Consider the following 14,144-nt stretch of genomic DNA (forward strand, 5'->3'; position numbering starts at 1 on the left):
CATGATCATAGGTGCTCCAGTTTTTTTTATTGTTGTTGTATCGCCCTCGAGTCCCACAGCACCATTATTTTTGAAACTGCAATCAGCAAGAGATTTGCTAGATATATTAGAAGAAATAAAGTTTGCCAATTGGTACAATCAGCAAGAGAAGAAAAGACAACCGGCTAAAGAGTGACTCTTTAGGGGATTACAAGGGAGCAAGGAACACAACTTAAGGAAGCGCTAGCCATTAGGTGGGCCTAGAATGTGCTATTAGGTCTATATTTTCCTTTATTAGGAATGCTACTTGGGTTTCACTTTGCGACTTCTGATTGAAAATTCTTTGATTACGCTATAGCCAAACATCACACCATGCAGCGGCAGAGCTAGGGCCCGGCGAGCCCGGGCAATTGCCCGGGCTCCGGCGTCGCATGCATCATTAGATTAGTTCTAACTCACGGTGCTTAGCCAAAGCATGCAGCAGCCAGCATGAAGCAATATAAGTATGTTATAATAATCTGTTAATAGATGTTACATACACAATCATCTAGAGTAACCAAAAGCACCATGATTGTTTACTAGTAGATCGTTTTACCCATTACTTGAGTGCAAGCTATTAGACGTATGCAACCTGAAGGCAAAGTAAATTTTCTAGCGCCCATTATATTTTTTTTTGCTTTTCAAGATAATAAATTACTAAGTCCCATAGCCTACAAAAACACAACCATCGTTTTCTTCTAAATTACAATACGATAAAAAAAATGTTGTATGGTACATAGTAAGTTATATGGGATTTGTTATATATCCGTTGGCGTTGTTAATTAGATTTGCCCGGGCTCACAAATATTTCTAGATCCGCCACTGACACCATGTAGTCAGAAGGGCACCGATCATTTTGTTTCTTTCTTTTCCTTGTAGTGTGGAGGTTAAAGACTCCCACCAATCTGAAATAGAATTGCTGAGCAGCTGCCAGGGGATTGGTTGTAGCCTAACTAGCTACAAACAAGGTTTCAGACTATGTTTGTGAAAATGCAGTCTTTAGCAAGTAGTGTAGCATCTTCGAAGGCACTGCTACATAGACTACATATCCAATCACAAGGCAATATCGACGAAGGAGATTTTCAGCCCACGGCGCCATATAAAAGAAGAGAAATGCCCCTATGCATGAGGTGACGATCTCTCGCACAGTAAGCCACTTCCGAAAACCCTAAACTAATTCATGATTCTTATGGGCGTTGGGGAGAACTGCAAGCCTTGTTGCAAATAGTTCTAGTACAGAGGATGTTGCAGTCAAACCAACAGTACAAGCGGAGTCAAACTGATATGGTCAGTTTTCATTTGGACTACTGGTAGTCTAAGTGGATCTTGTTGGACTTGTTCTTATTTTGTTGGATTGTTCAAATACATATTACATCAATCTACTGTAACAAAAGTTAAGCTTACATGACTTGTGCTTGGAAAATGGTTCGTTCAATTCGCACATGTGCATTTATATCTTAAGATAGAGATAAGCTGGAATTTCGGTTTCAAGCTAATCTTTGTATAGACATCATGTTGTTGATTGGTACCAATCAAAACAAAAAATCCTCTTTCTTGACCACGCCTAGGGGTGGAAATGAGCCGAGCCAAGCTTGCAAAGGCTCACAACATAATAGGCTTGGTTTGGCTCGTCTCTTCATATATAATTTGTAATCATTAAGAAAAGCAAAGAATAAATCAACAACATGTACTTAAAACTAATTCATATATTCAATTCTTTAAAATCTAGATGATAAATTACAAGTTGACAAATAATAACTCTACTTAAAAAAATAATCCATATAAGTACATAATGACCTAGGGTCACGAGCCAAACAATTGGCTCGCGAGCTAGCTCGGGCACAGCTCATTTCAACAAAGAGCTAAAAAGGATGCTTGGCTCAGCTTGTTTGGCTTTCTAGCTGAGTTCATGAGCCCGAGTTTTTTCTTTCCACTCCTAACCACACCTCCACATGGTGAACCATATTGAGAATTCCAGCAGGAGTCACTGTCCATAATGACGTGATCATTTTACTGCAGCGCACTACATATGAAGCTAAAACAACTTTTGATGTTATTTGAACAACTAAGAAAAAAAACAGGAGTCACTGTCCATACTGACGTGATCATTTTACTGCAGCGCACTACATATGAAGCTAAAACAACTTTTGATGTTATTTGAACAACTGAAAAAAAAAAACAGGTGAAAGGAAAACAGATCACAAGAATTGAAATACGAGTAGTCCGACCATAATATCAGGAAATGTAAAGAAACAAAAGAAAATATTCGACACAATGTGAATATAAACTACAAGTTTGGTTAAAGGATTTCGCGCTTTGCTGAGATCTACATAGGGTGAAAATAGACCCCAACTGCATCAAGATATGTTCCTGAACGCCCAAAGAATCCCACGATACAACTGTTTTTCTTCCGTGGAGTACGGAAAGGAGTACCCTGTGGTTGTCCAAAAGGCCCATAGCTACGTACATTGGTCACAAGTGTAAGTGATGTTATAGCCTCAGATAACACATTGAATGGACCCACAGTTCCAATAACCTCCATAAGAAACTCTCTTTCATCAAGATCAATCTGCGAGGAAATTAAGGTCCATTACCTCTGAATTCTTGCAATGTAATTGAGTTGTATTTGTGTTGCTCATTTTACTGGATTCGATCCAGGAAGAAAGAAATAAATGCCATATTTGTTTTGCAAAGAAAATAAAAAATAATAATGATCAACTCACCAGTTGAACACTACCACCAAGACCACCCCATAAACTAGTCGTGTGTCGCTCTCCATCTTTGTCCAAGTAAGAAAATGCAAGTGCATCGATGATTATGCCGCTACAAATAGTAATGCTTTCCAAGCGTTTGGGTGCAACCTTGATGTCACAAGTGACCCCACCATTTCCACCCCATGGACCAATCCTATTTTCCAATATCTGCAAAGAAGACATCAAGATATAATAAAAAAGAAAAAAGAAAAACAAAGTTTTGCAGTTTTGTTTCGATGAATTTAAAAAGTGACCCTATGATTCAGAAATTTATATGTAAACTTCATGTATTACAAGTTACTACGCCTTCCATTAATTAGTCATTTAGAAAGTACCTCCTTTTCCTCCGTTTCCTTCTGGATCTTCACCTCATCCATTAACATGTGTTCATAATGCCTGATCACATGAACCTTAGGTTGGTTGGAGTTCATATATGCAATCCTCCGAATGGCAGCATCTGCATTTTGCACCTCAAAAATACTGGAATCCCTGCAATCAATTCTTGCAGTGACATCCTTAAGAGAGGACAGGTGCTCCAAGCCAATATCAAAATACTTTGTCTCTCAAACATTAAAAGCTAGCTCAAGGTTTTCAAGCCTTGGCATAGAATATTGGCTAAATATAAGCCCCATGGCATTAGTGGTAAACGAAAACTCAGCTAGCCAGTGGAACTTTGCATGCTCAGTGCCAACAACCAACCTTTCTGGTTCAATTTTGAACACATTAAGACGGAGACAACATAGAGATTGTAAGGCACCAAGACTATGAAGATCATCCTGTCGGAGTACATTAAGTATCAAATCTATGGTGGAGAGGGACAATAAGGATGAATTGATCCACCTTGGCAATATGGATAATTGGCCACATGAAAGATATCGGAGATATCGTGGAGAGCATCTTATATTTGATATGAACTCTGTGGACAGTTTACAGCCATGGATGTACAGATCACAGATTTTGTGCAGGTTGCACAAAGAATCAATCAAAGTATTCTCATAACTATCATGCCACGCACCAGTACTCTCTGAAATCTGGAGTATTCTTAGTTCTGTCAAACTCCCTAGCTCCTTCAAAAAGTTTGGAGACTTGCTAATACCAACCAGTGATATTTCCTGTAAGCATTCCATTTTCCCAATTCCATCAGGTAACTTCACCGATGCATCAATTAGTAGGCGCACCAGTCTTCTTAGATGAACGACTGTTGATGGAAGTTCAGTTATGATAGTGTGCCTTATGTCCAGTGTATGTAAACAACTTAGGTTGCCAATCTTTTTGGGGAGACTACCAATATTTGTATCCTTCAGTACTAGAGACCTCAAATGAAACAAATCACTGATACCCTCAATTTGGTGATTCTTCAAGTCTTGACAACCTTCTAAATCCAGTACGCGCAAAATACAGAATCTCGAAAGGGATGGCAACAAGTTGGTAGCATGAGGGAATACGATTAGTGACCTCACGCGGGGCCACTTCATTTTCTCCTGTCGTATCGTATGGTCATATATGCTGTTTTGAAGGCATAACCGGCGAGCCCTGTTTGGATGATATGTGGGCTGCTGACCACCTAATGATGTCACAAAATTTGTTTCATTTGACAATGATGTGATAAGATCAAGCACCATATCATGAACACGACAAGCATGCACCCTTCCATGACTGTCGATGTATGCTGGTTGAATCATGCTTCTGTTTATTAGCTCATTGAAGTATTTACCTCCTTCATGCAAAGTATCCATATCTTCTCCAAGTATAAACCCTTCAGAAATCCATCTGCGTATCAGTTGATCTTTCTGTATATTGTAATCCTCTGGATATATACTTAGATATAGGAAGCAAGCTCTTAAATGGGCTGGCAAATCATAATAACTAATAGACAATATGTGCCGCATATTCTCCACATGATGGCTTTTCTCAAGTCCAGAACCAATTAAATTGTGTACCCTATCCCATTGGTATAAATTTTGTGGTCTCATGGCCAATAAACTGCCTATGGTGATTATGGCTAACGGGACTCCCTCACACTTTCTTAAAGTTTTTTCAGATATATCCTTCAGTTCCAATGGACAACCATCTTCACAGTAGAATATCCTTTTGTAGAACAATTTCTTTGAGTTATCACTAGAAAGTGGCTGCAGCTTGTAAACGGTATGATCAACCTCAGAAGAGCATGGCGTGGCAGCATCAAGCACTCTGCTTGTTGTGATTATTCTGCTTCCACGGTCATTTTCTATTAAAGCACACTCGATGCATTCCCATGCTGATTTCTCCCATATATCATCAATTACAATCAAGTACCTGTGGTTTTGTGATAACATTAGCACAAGACATGAGTTAAATTGAAACTGAAAACCAATTAATTGGATCCTTTCAAAGGCAAGTAACAGATGAAGTATTCAACAGCACAAAAGGCTCTGCTCTGAGAACCACGAGTACTGGCATTGGACAGAAGGTGAGGGAGAGGAAAGACAGGATCTCCAGAAGCTATAGTTTCCCTACATGTTCAGTCTCATGAGTTCAGTCCCACAAGTATAGGGTTTCATGAACTCAGTTTCAATCATGTTAGATGTGAACATTTTATTTACCTAACCTTTAGGTCTGGCTACTACTTCCTGAACTTATGTAGCATGTATTTGCTTTTTCGAAGATAGGGAATGACTTCTAAATAAATAAATAAAAATTTGCAGCCAATTTGATGCTGACGCAGCCCATTAGCAGCCTAATGGTATCAAACAGAGTAGAGTCAATAATATTTGGACCAACATGCAAAAATTTCCTAGGATATGACAGGGTTGCAGTTTTGTGAGAAGTTCAAAGAATAGAAGTTGCCTGAATCCAAATTGATCAAACTAGTAATTTTGCTATCTTGGTTTTAGTGTTCCAAAAGAAAAGAACTGTATTTTAGACCTCTAAGCTTTTGCCTGTCTTATCGAACACCCTGAATTCACATTTCTCTTTCATAGCCCCTTGAACTTCCCGTTGTTATCACACCTAGCACCCTAAGCTAGAATATTACTTTGCCAGCCCATTGAACTTGGTTTATTAGATAAAAGGATTAATTTCATTGTTAATTCACCTAGCAGTCTGTGCATGTATTTTACTATCCCTACTAGCTCCAAATTCTAGCTGTACTTCAAGCTAAAATGCTTACACATAGCATGGGATGATCCTGGGAGCATATCTTATGTACACAAGCACTCACGTGTACATAACAACTAACAAATATCACCAGAAAAATCTAAGAAAATTCATATGTGTACTTTTAATAATATTACATTGACGTGTAAAGTCCCATCTTCAAATTCATTCTACAGAGAGCAACAACAAGAAACAAAATTCTCACATAATTATAACCTTAAAACTGTCACATTTTTTTGGTTACGGCTAAAATATAATGAATTTGTACTTGTAGGTGTAATCCTATTGAAAGTACATGTATGAAATTTTCTAGATTTTTTGGTGACATTTGTTAGTTGGTGTACAGTGTGTACACGTGATGGCTTGTGTACATAGGATATGTTCCCAATGATCTTAAGCATGTATTTGGTTAGTTATACCTCTTTTCCTTAATTTCATCTCTGATTTTGTTGATGATTTCCTGAGCACACCATGTTTCTGTCCAAGCATAACCTTGTTCACTGAATTGACGGAGTATGCTGCTCAGGACCTTCTTTAGATCAGGCTTTAAGGATACTGAAACAAAAGCATGACACTCAAATTGTCCTCTAAGCTGTTGATAAATGACATTAGCAAGAGTTGTCTTGCCTAAACCACCGACTCCAACGATGGAGATCACTTTCAGTTTATTCTTTGAGTTGCCCTTGGAATCCATCAGCAGCTTGGTCAATTCTTCCTTAGGTCCACTTATGCCAATAAGTTTAGTAGCCTCTCCATAGATACCAATTAAACGGGGATCAATTGCGGTCTCAGTCTTGGCAGCAGCAACAATAGTACCAACCTTATACCTATCACGGCGTGCACTCGTCTCATTGACAAGCCTCCTGATACGTTTGATGTCGGTAGCAACACGATAGCGAACCATTGCTCTTCTCAACAAGCTCAAACTTCCCTTCATGAATCCTTTGAGTTCATGTGGCTTGGCTAGCAAATGGGTTTCGACATGAACCATGAAATTGTCGATGATATCCTCCATGTCGTACGACTGCTCTCTCACATCCCTCTCCCAAATCTTAACCTGGCGATCAGTTACCTGCACCTCAAACAACTTCTCAAGGGCAGCCTGAATGCTCTCAAGCTCGGCTTTAATAAATATGATGTCGCCCCTCGCACTGTTCTGCAGCTTGTATTGGTCCATCAGCAGGGTAGTCAACTTGGCAATGAGGGCAGTCATCGCCCCTGCTACAACTGCCATCTTTGTCGATCTTCTTTACACTCAGGTGTAATTCAACAGTGCTGTCAAGTAGAACAACACAGTTAGCCTTCTTTTTGATAAATGATATCTACACATCCCCATCGACTAAACAAACACCACACACCATGCAAAACAAATAGAAACTAATAGCAGCCCCATGCTGGCATGCCCCTTTCCTGGTAAGCAATGGCCGGAATCGATCAATTCGACAAGAGAAACTTAGCAGCATGATGACCTGAACAGCGTGAAGCATCCAAATAGTTTGGTATGAGATCAAGAAGCACATGATGGATACCTGGAACAACGTCCTGGAACTGGAAGGGAGCTGGAACTCTTCCTCCTAGCTGGCCTGTGTGACAATGTCAGTGAAGACACCATGTCTGACAGACTTACCTTGGGCAGGCGGTTTATCAATGGACTATCCACCCGTTGGCTTAATTTACTCCTTTCATGGTCCTGGTTTTCAAGGGATCAGTGGGTTATTTGGATTGTTCACACTTGCATTCATCATACTGTCATTTTCTCAAACACGTAGAGGGCATAGTAGAACACCATATTCTGTTCCGCTCAACCTTATCCTTGCTAGCCAGCAAACCTTAAACAAGAAAGAAAACTACAAGTCAGAGTAAACTAGTGTATTATTAGTCAATGCCATTACTATCAAGGGGTTAGTTTATCAACAAATGAAGTGGTCAGTCCCAGTGGATCACACTCAGCTTCCACGTGTCATCCACGCAATTTTCTCAAACATATAGAGTAACCTAGTAATTTAATCCAGCAAAGTAAACAAGAGGTGAAGAGAACCGCAAGTCAATAATCAGAGTTAAAAGTCTCGACGGCAACAGGATAGCTCTGTCTGTCTTCTAGAATCAGACTATTGTTTATTGCAGAAATCATCAAGAAGAGAAGAGTAGATGATTACTTGTAGGATAACCAGCAGAATTGCCCTGTGAACCGCGACATCTGCAAATCCACGCCTGTGCAAGAAGAGAAGTACAATCAGACAATTAGCTAGTGAAGCAAAAAAGAACAAAAGAATCAAAGGAGTAGTCCAGGCTCAAGGAGGGGAAAGCTACGGATTGAGACGGGAGCTAGCTTGCCGCCATGTATGGCCGATGGGGGGTCGCCATGGAAGAACCAAGATGCGCCTCCGACAGAGCGCGAAGCGGATCGAGGTCGATGGCTGCGAGGCTCGAGCTTGGAGGGCGGGGGGCGGACGCGGCGTTTGCGGATCAATGGAGGTCGATCCGGGACGGCGGCGAGCATCGTTCTAGGATTCCGAAGGCGACGCGACGGCGCGGGTCAAGGTCGGGGTCAGCGATCTTTTCGTGGTCGGGAGCCTGTGCAGAGAATGGGATTCCCCTGACCGGAACGAGGGTAGGAGACGACAGGACGGTCGTGCGCTGGGAGCGACTTGCAATGGACGGAAGTGGGGCCCGTACATCAGTGACGACTTTACCTCTTCCGACTGCAATAGGCTGAGTTTGGCGCTTACTTTTCACGCGCACGTTTTTCAAACTAGTATTTTTCAAAATAATTTCTATATAAAAGTTGCTGTAAAAAATTATATTGATCTTTTTTTAAAAAAATATATACTAATATTTAATTAATTATGTGCTAATAGACCGCTCTATTTTGCTTGTAGGAGGGAATAGTTCTCATCCTGTACTGCCGAATAAATCTAATACTCCTCCGTCCTAATATATACTCCCTCCGTCCCATAATATAAAGGATTTTGATTTTTTGCTTACACTATTTGACCACTCGTCTTGTTCCAAAATTTGCGTAAATATAAAAAACGAAAATTTGTACTTAAAATAATTTGGATAATAAAGTAAGTCACAAATAAAATAAATAATAATTCCAATTTTTTTTAATAATATGAATGGTCAAACAGTGTAAGCAAAAAGTCAAAATCCCTTATATTATGGGACGGGGGGAGTAGCAAGTTAGAATCGGATTTGATATCCCAAAACTATGAATCTGGACATGAAACTGTCCGGATTCATAATCCTATAATATATCAAATCCGATACTAGGTTCCTATATATTGGGACAGAGGGAGTATGAAATGTGATATATTATATACTATCAATCTAAATATACCGCTCATATTCATGTGCAGTACTAGGATATACCACATCCTATATGTATGTGAATGGTTGTCCAAATCGTATTAATAAGATATGTCATGTCCGTACTTTATTTTGGAACGGAGAGTATGTTATTAGAGAGGAAAAAAGGGCTGCCACGAGCTCCAATACATTATATACTCATTTTATCCTAAAATATAAAGGATTTTGATCGAATAAGATATATTCTGGTATGGGTTGTGTACATTCATATTACTGAGATATATCTCATCCGGTCAAAATACCTTATACTGTGGGATGGAGGAAGTATTTGTATGTATAAGAGGTGGGCTAGATATTAATAATGTAGTATATATTTCTGTATAAGTAGGTTATTAGATAACAGTATATGTGTCATTTTTTTTAGTTTGTAGTTGGCTATATTATTAGGTTGTGTTCGATTGTGAAGGTCCCCTCTGACACGGAAAACGAACTAGCTCATTGGCACATGATTAATTAAGTATTAGCTTAAAAGCTTTAAAAATGGATTGGTAAGAGCATCTCCAACATAGTGGCAATCTCACTCTCTAAGTTAAATTTTGGCAATTTTGAGGAAAAAAAAGGGGCTCCAACAGACTTGCTAAACGGCTGGCCAAGCCATCCGACTGGCTAAACTCCTCCCTACGCTGGCCAACTTTGGCTAGCCAGAGTTGCCTTTCCAAATCGTGGGCCCCACGCATTTTTCCCCATCTCCTCTCATATTCTCTCTCCACACTCGCGAGCGCGCCACTGGCGCCGGCGCCATCCCTGTTGCCGCCCGCTGCCGTCCCTTCCGTCGTCCGCCGCCATCTCCTCCACCGCCGCCGCCACATCCCCTTCTCCTTTTGCATCGGCCTCGGGGGATCTGGTGGTGCCGCCGCACCGTCGTTCGTCATCACTCACAGCGGCGCCGCCGGTCCTCCGGTCCACCGCTCCGCTCTCTCCGGTCTTCGCCACCCACCGCCTCCGCCTTCCCTTGGCCGAAGGCCACCGAAGCTGTCGTCGACGCCGACTTCATCCTGCTCCGGGCCGCCGCCGCGCCAGGCCGAGCGCCGCCCACGAGGCCGCCTCCCTCCCTAGCACCGGTCGCAGGCCCCGGAAGCCGCCTCCTCACTCTGTCCCCGTCCGGCCGGGTCGCCACCACGCCGTCGCCGTCGTCGTGCCGTGGCCGCCTCCGCCAACCGTCGGCCCACATCAACTCCTTCCGGCGCCCCCTCGCTCTGTGCCTCCTCCACCTCACCGCCCTCCACCGTCGCCGCGCCGACCGCCGCCCTGATCCGGCCGCCGTCGCCGCGCCCATCGCCGCCTAGCGCCGGCTCCCTCCCGGAGTCGGTAGGAGAGAAGGAGAAAGGGGAATCGAGAGTGAGAGGAGGGGAAGAAAATGAGAAGAGGAAAGAAAATAAAAGAAGGGAAGAGAGAGACTGTCTCCACCGCCCCGCCGTTCCGGTCGGCCTCCGCCACTCGCACTGCTACCGCCGGCGTCCATCGTCTCCACCCCCCGCGCCATTGCAATGCAGAGAAAAGAGAAGACGAGAAAGAAGTGGATGAAAAAGATCACAAAGAAAAAGTGTGACTGACATATGGGACCCACCGTTAAATTGGAGATTGAACTGGAGAGACCGTTGGAGTGAAAATTTGGCTCTCTAATTTTTTGGCAATTTGCTAAATAGGATATTTGGAGAGGCAAAAATAGCCATGTTGTTGGAGATGCTCTAAGATTGTTTTAAAGCAACTTAAAAAATAAAAAAAATACACCATTTAATAATTTGGAAGCATACGCGCGAAAAACAAGTAAGGTGAGCTTGGGAAAAGGCACCATTGAACTCAATCTTAAACTTGCTCTAATGCTTTTTTTTTAAGTTGGTAAACGATGATATTCGATGGGACTTTGGTTTCCTAAGAGCCTGTTTGGTTGGAGGGACTAAAACTTTAGCCCCTTCACTTTAGTCCCCTTTAGTCCCTAAAGTCTCAAACATGGATGACTAAAAGGGATTAAAAGTGCATTAGTCCATTAGTCCCTATGGAAGAAGCTTATAGGGATTAAAGTTGCTTCTTTCTACTCACTGTCCCATGCACAATCCTCTCTTTACATGGTGTTAGGGGTTAACATGGTCTTTATATAGTGCAATTATTGACCTTTAGTTTTTTTAGTCTCTACATTCAAATAGGTATGGACTAAAGTTTTTAGTCCTAGGACTAATTTTAGTCCTACAACTAAAGGATCCAAACACCTTCTAAGCTTCAAAGAGATGGACATAATTAGTGGTAAGTGGTAAACATGAATGAGTTGATTGTGAAATGGCAGCGCTGTAGCTGAAGCCACGGAGATGGAGGACCATGTTAGTCCGGTGTCGGAGGCGAAGGCAAGGGAAATGAGAGGGGTCAAAGGTGATGATGGTGTCGGTGTCGGTGATGATGGTGTCTCCAGCGCTACGGAAGTTATTAGAGATTGGGAAAACAACATGGCAACAAGCTTGAGGAGGAAGAGGAGAGGGGAGGGGGAAGTGTCTGGTGTGGCAGGCCTGGCCTAAGCCAGGGGAAGCGTGCTAGGGTGTTGAGGCGATGGCAACAGTGGCTAGATGTGATGTTAAAAAATATTCTCTATTCCAAATTATAAGCACTATATTTGTATGTGGTCTTCAATAATATATAATATATTTTGACCAGTATTTTATTTCATTCTATAATCCCAACAAATATGAAATTAGCATCACATGAAATTACTTCAAAATATGAATATAATGATATAATATGCATTATACTTAGTATATATATAGTTAGTATGGTTATTAGTCAAAAGATACTAAATTTGATTTTCCTTAAAAAGAGGGCGCCCTATAATTTGGGACGGAGCCACGGATGGAGTAGTAAAGCTCTTGATCTTGTTTAGGGTCCCTTTAATTTGGAGGAAAAATATGGGAATTTTTTTAGTATTTCAATCCTATAGGAAAATTTCCTATGAAGCCTTTGAAACAAAAGATTGAATCATATCTAATCCTTTGAAATTTCTATGGAATGAACAATCCTATAGAGATTTTGGAGAAAATTTAGCAAGAGCTTCAACCTCTTGGTAACTTTCCTTTGAGTCTATATCTCTCATCCAATTACCGCGGTTCAATCGATCAGTCATTCCTGTGTTTTATTCTGCGTTTTGTAATCCTCTGTTTTACACTTACATTACTATTAAAATCCTACATTTTTCCTATTCCTACGTTTTTTCAATCCTACGATTCAAATGAGCCCTTACGTGCAAATCATGGGTTCACCTTCCCATTGAGTGTCTGTTTATACTCTACTCCCTCTGTTTCAAAATAAATAAAAGAGGGCTGCTACAAAACGGGATCACGTTGCAACGGGATAGATATATTAACTATTCTCTTGCACGAGTATCACAGGTATCAGGTCCTAGGTATCACAGGTACTGGGTAACAGGTATCACAAGTATCGAGTACCATGCAACTGATACCACAACAGGTATCAGGTATCAGGTAATGTCTTATAGAAGGGTATCCCGTTCCAACAGGATACCGTTGTCTAGGTTTTCTGTAAATCAAATTATAGGTTTAAATTATTATATTCCAAAATAAACCAACTTCTATCTACTCCCTCCATCCCAAAAAAAGACAAACCCTGGGTTTCCGTGTCCAACGTTTGACCGTCCATCTTATTTGAAAAAAATTATGAAAAAAATTAAAAAGATAAGTCACACATAAAGTATTAATCATGTTTTATCATATAACAGCAATAAAAATACTGATTATAAAAAAATTTCATATAAAACGGACAGTCAAACGTTGGACACGGAAACCCAGGGTTTGTCTTTTTTGGGACGGAGGGAGTACTAACCTACCATCGGTTCGCAAATCAAGAAAAAATTTATCTTTTAAATACCCCTCACATACCCATCAATACAACTTTTTTTATTAATTAGGGATATTTTGGTCATTTGTCTTCCTCCTTAATTTTACCTTGGGAAGCTAGGGTTTGAAATTTTATGGATAGAGGGAGTAACAATTACACCACTTTTAGATGACATGCATGAAACATATACATGGGCAGGTGTGATGTGTTCGACCATATAGAGCCCTAAATTTTAGGGTTTAATCCATTTTAATACATTTTACTATGTTTTAACATTCTCATGTTGTTTTGTAGATTTCACATCCTCCTCCAATGATCTAGCTAGAACGAGCTTGTTACTGTTGTCTTTGGTAAGTGTTCGATGATCATTAAAGCCACCTCAAATGCCCATACCCCACGACGACAATGTAAACACATGTTCAGTGAAGATTTCATTTTTATACTTCGTAAAGAAAACATTGTCATTTCATCAGGATGATTTTCTAAGTTTGAACAAATTATAATCATTGACGGTTGGTAAGCTTCCTCGGTCAACCATCTATACATATATTGTGTTCTACTACTACTATATAACCCCAGTAGTCATTAGTCATGCACTATTTTATTTTAACGAGTACATTGTACTTATGGATAATTCTTCTAATATGGATGGATAGAAGATGCATAAACAGGAGTGGATACTTCTAAAAATTGTAAAATACGTGACATTAAGTTGAAAAGTGGCTTAATGGTGCGTTTTATACTACATACTCCTAACTTTTACTTCCTTATATTTCACGTGCATACTTTTTAACTGCTAAATTATATTTTTTTTTAAAAAAAGTTATATAAAAAGTTGATTTTAAATATCGTATTAATTTATTTTAAATTCTTTTAACTAATCCTTAATTAATTATGCTCCAATTGATCGCTCCATTTTCCGTGTTCCTAACCTCAAAAGGCTTTAGGTCTGTTTGTACGTAACGTTAGTCTATATACACAATACAAATTAAAATTTACTCCTTTGTTTGATGATATCTTTTCGTTATGGAT

The 14,144-nt window shown here is 40.4% G+C and overlaps 1 pseudogene; it reads right to left on the bottom strand.

The window, feature by feature from the left end:
* Positions 1 to 1,772: 1,772 nt before the first annotated feature.
* On the bottom strand, positions 1,773 to 8,525 carry LOC127763388 (disease resistance protein RGA5-like; annotated as a pseudogene).
* Between the last annotated feature and the right edge of the window lie 5,619 nt (positions 8,526 to 14,144).

The sequence above is a fragment of the Oryza glaberrima genome, chromosome 2 (genome assembly GCF_000147395.1).
Source record: "Oryza glaberrima chromosome 2, OglaRS2, whole genome shotgun sequence".
In the NCBI taxonomy this organism is placed as follows: domain Eukaryota; kingdom Viridiplantae; phylum Streptophyta; class Magnoliopsida; order Poales; family Poaceae; genus Oryza; species Oryza glaberrima.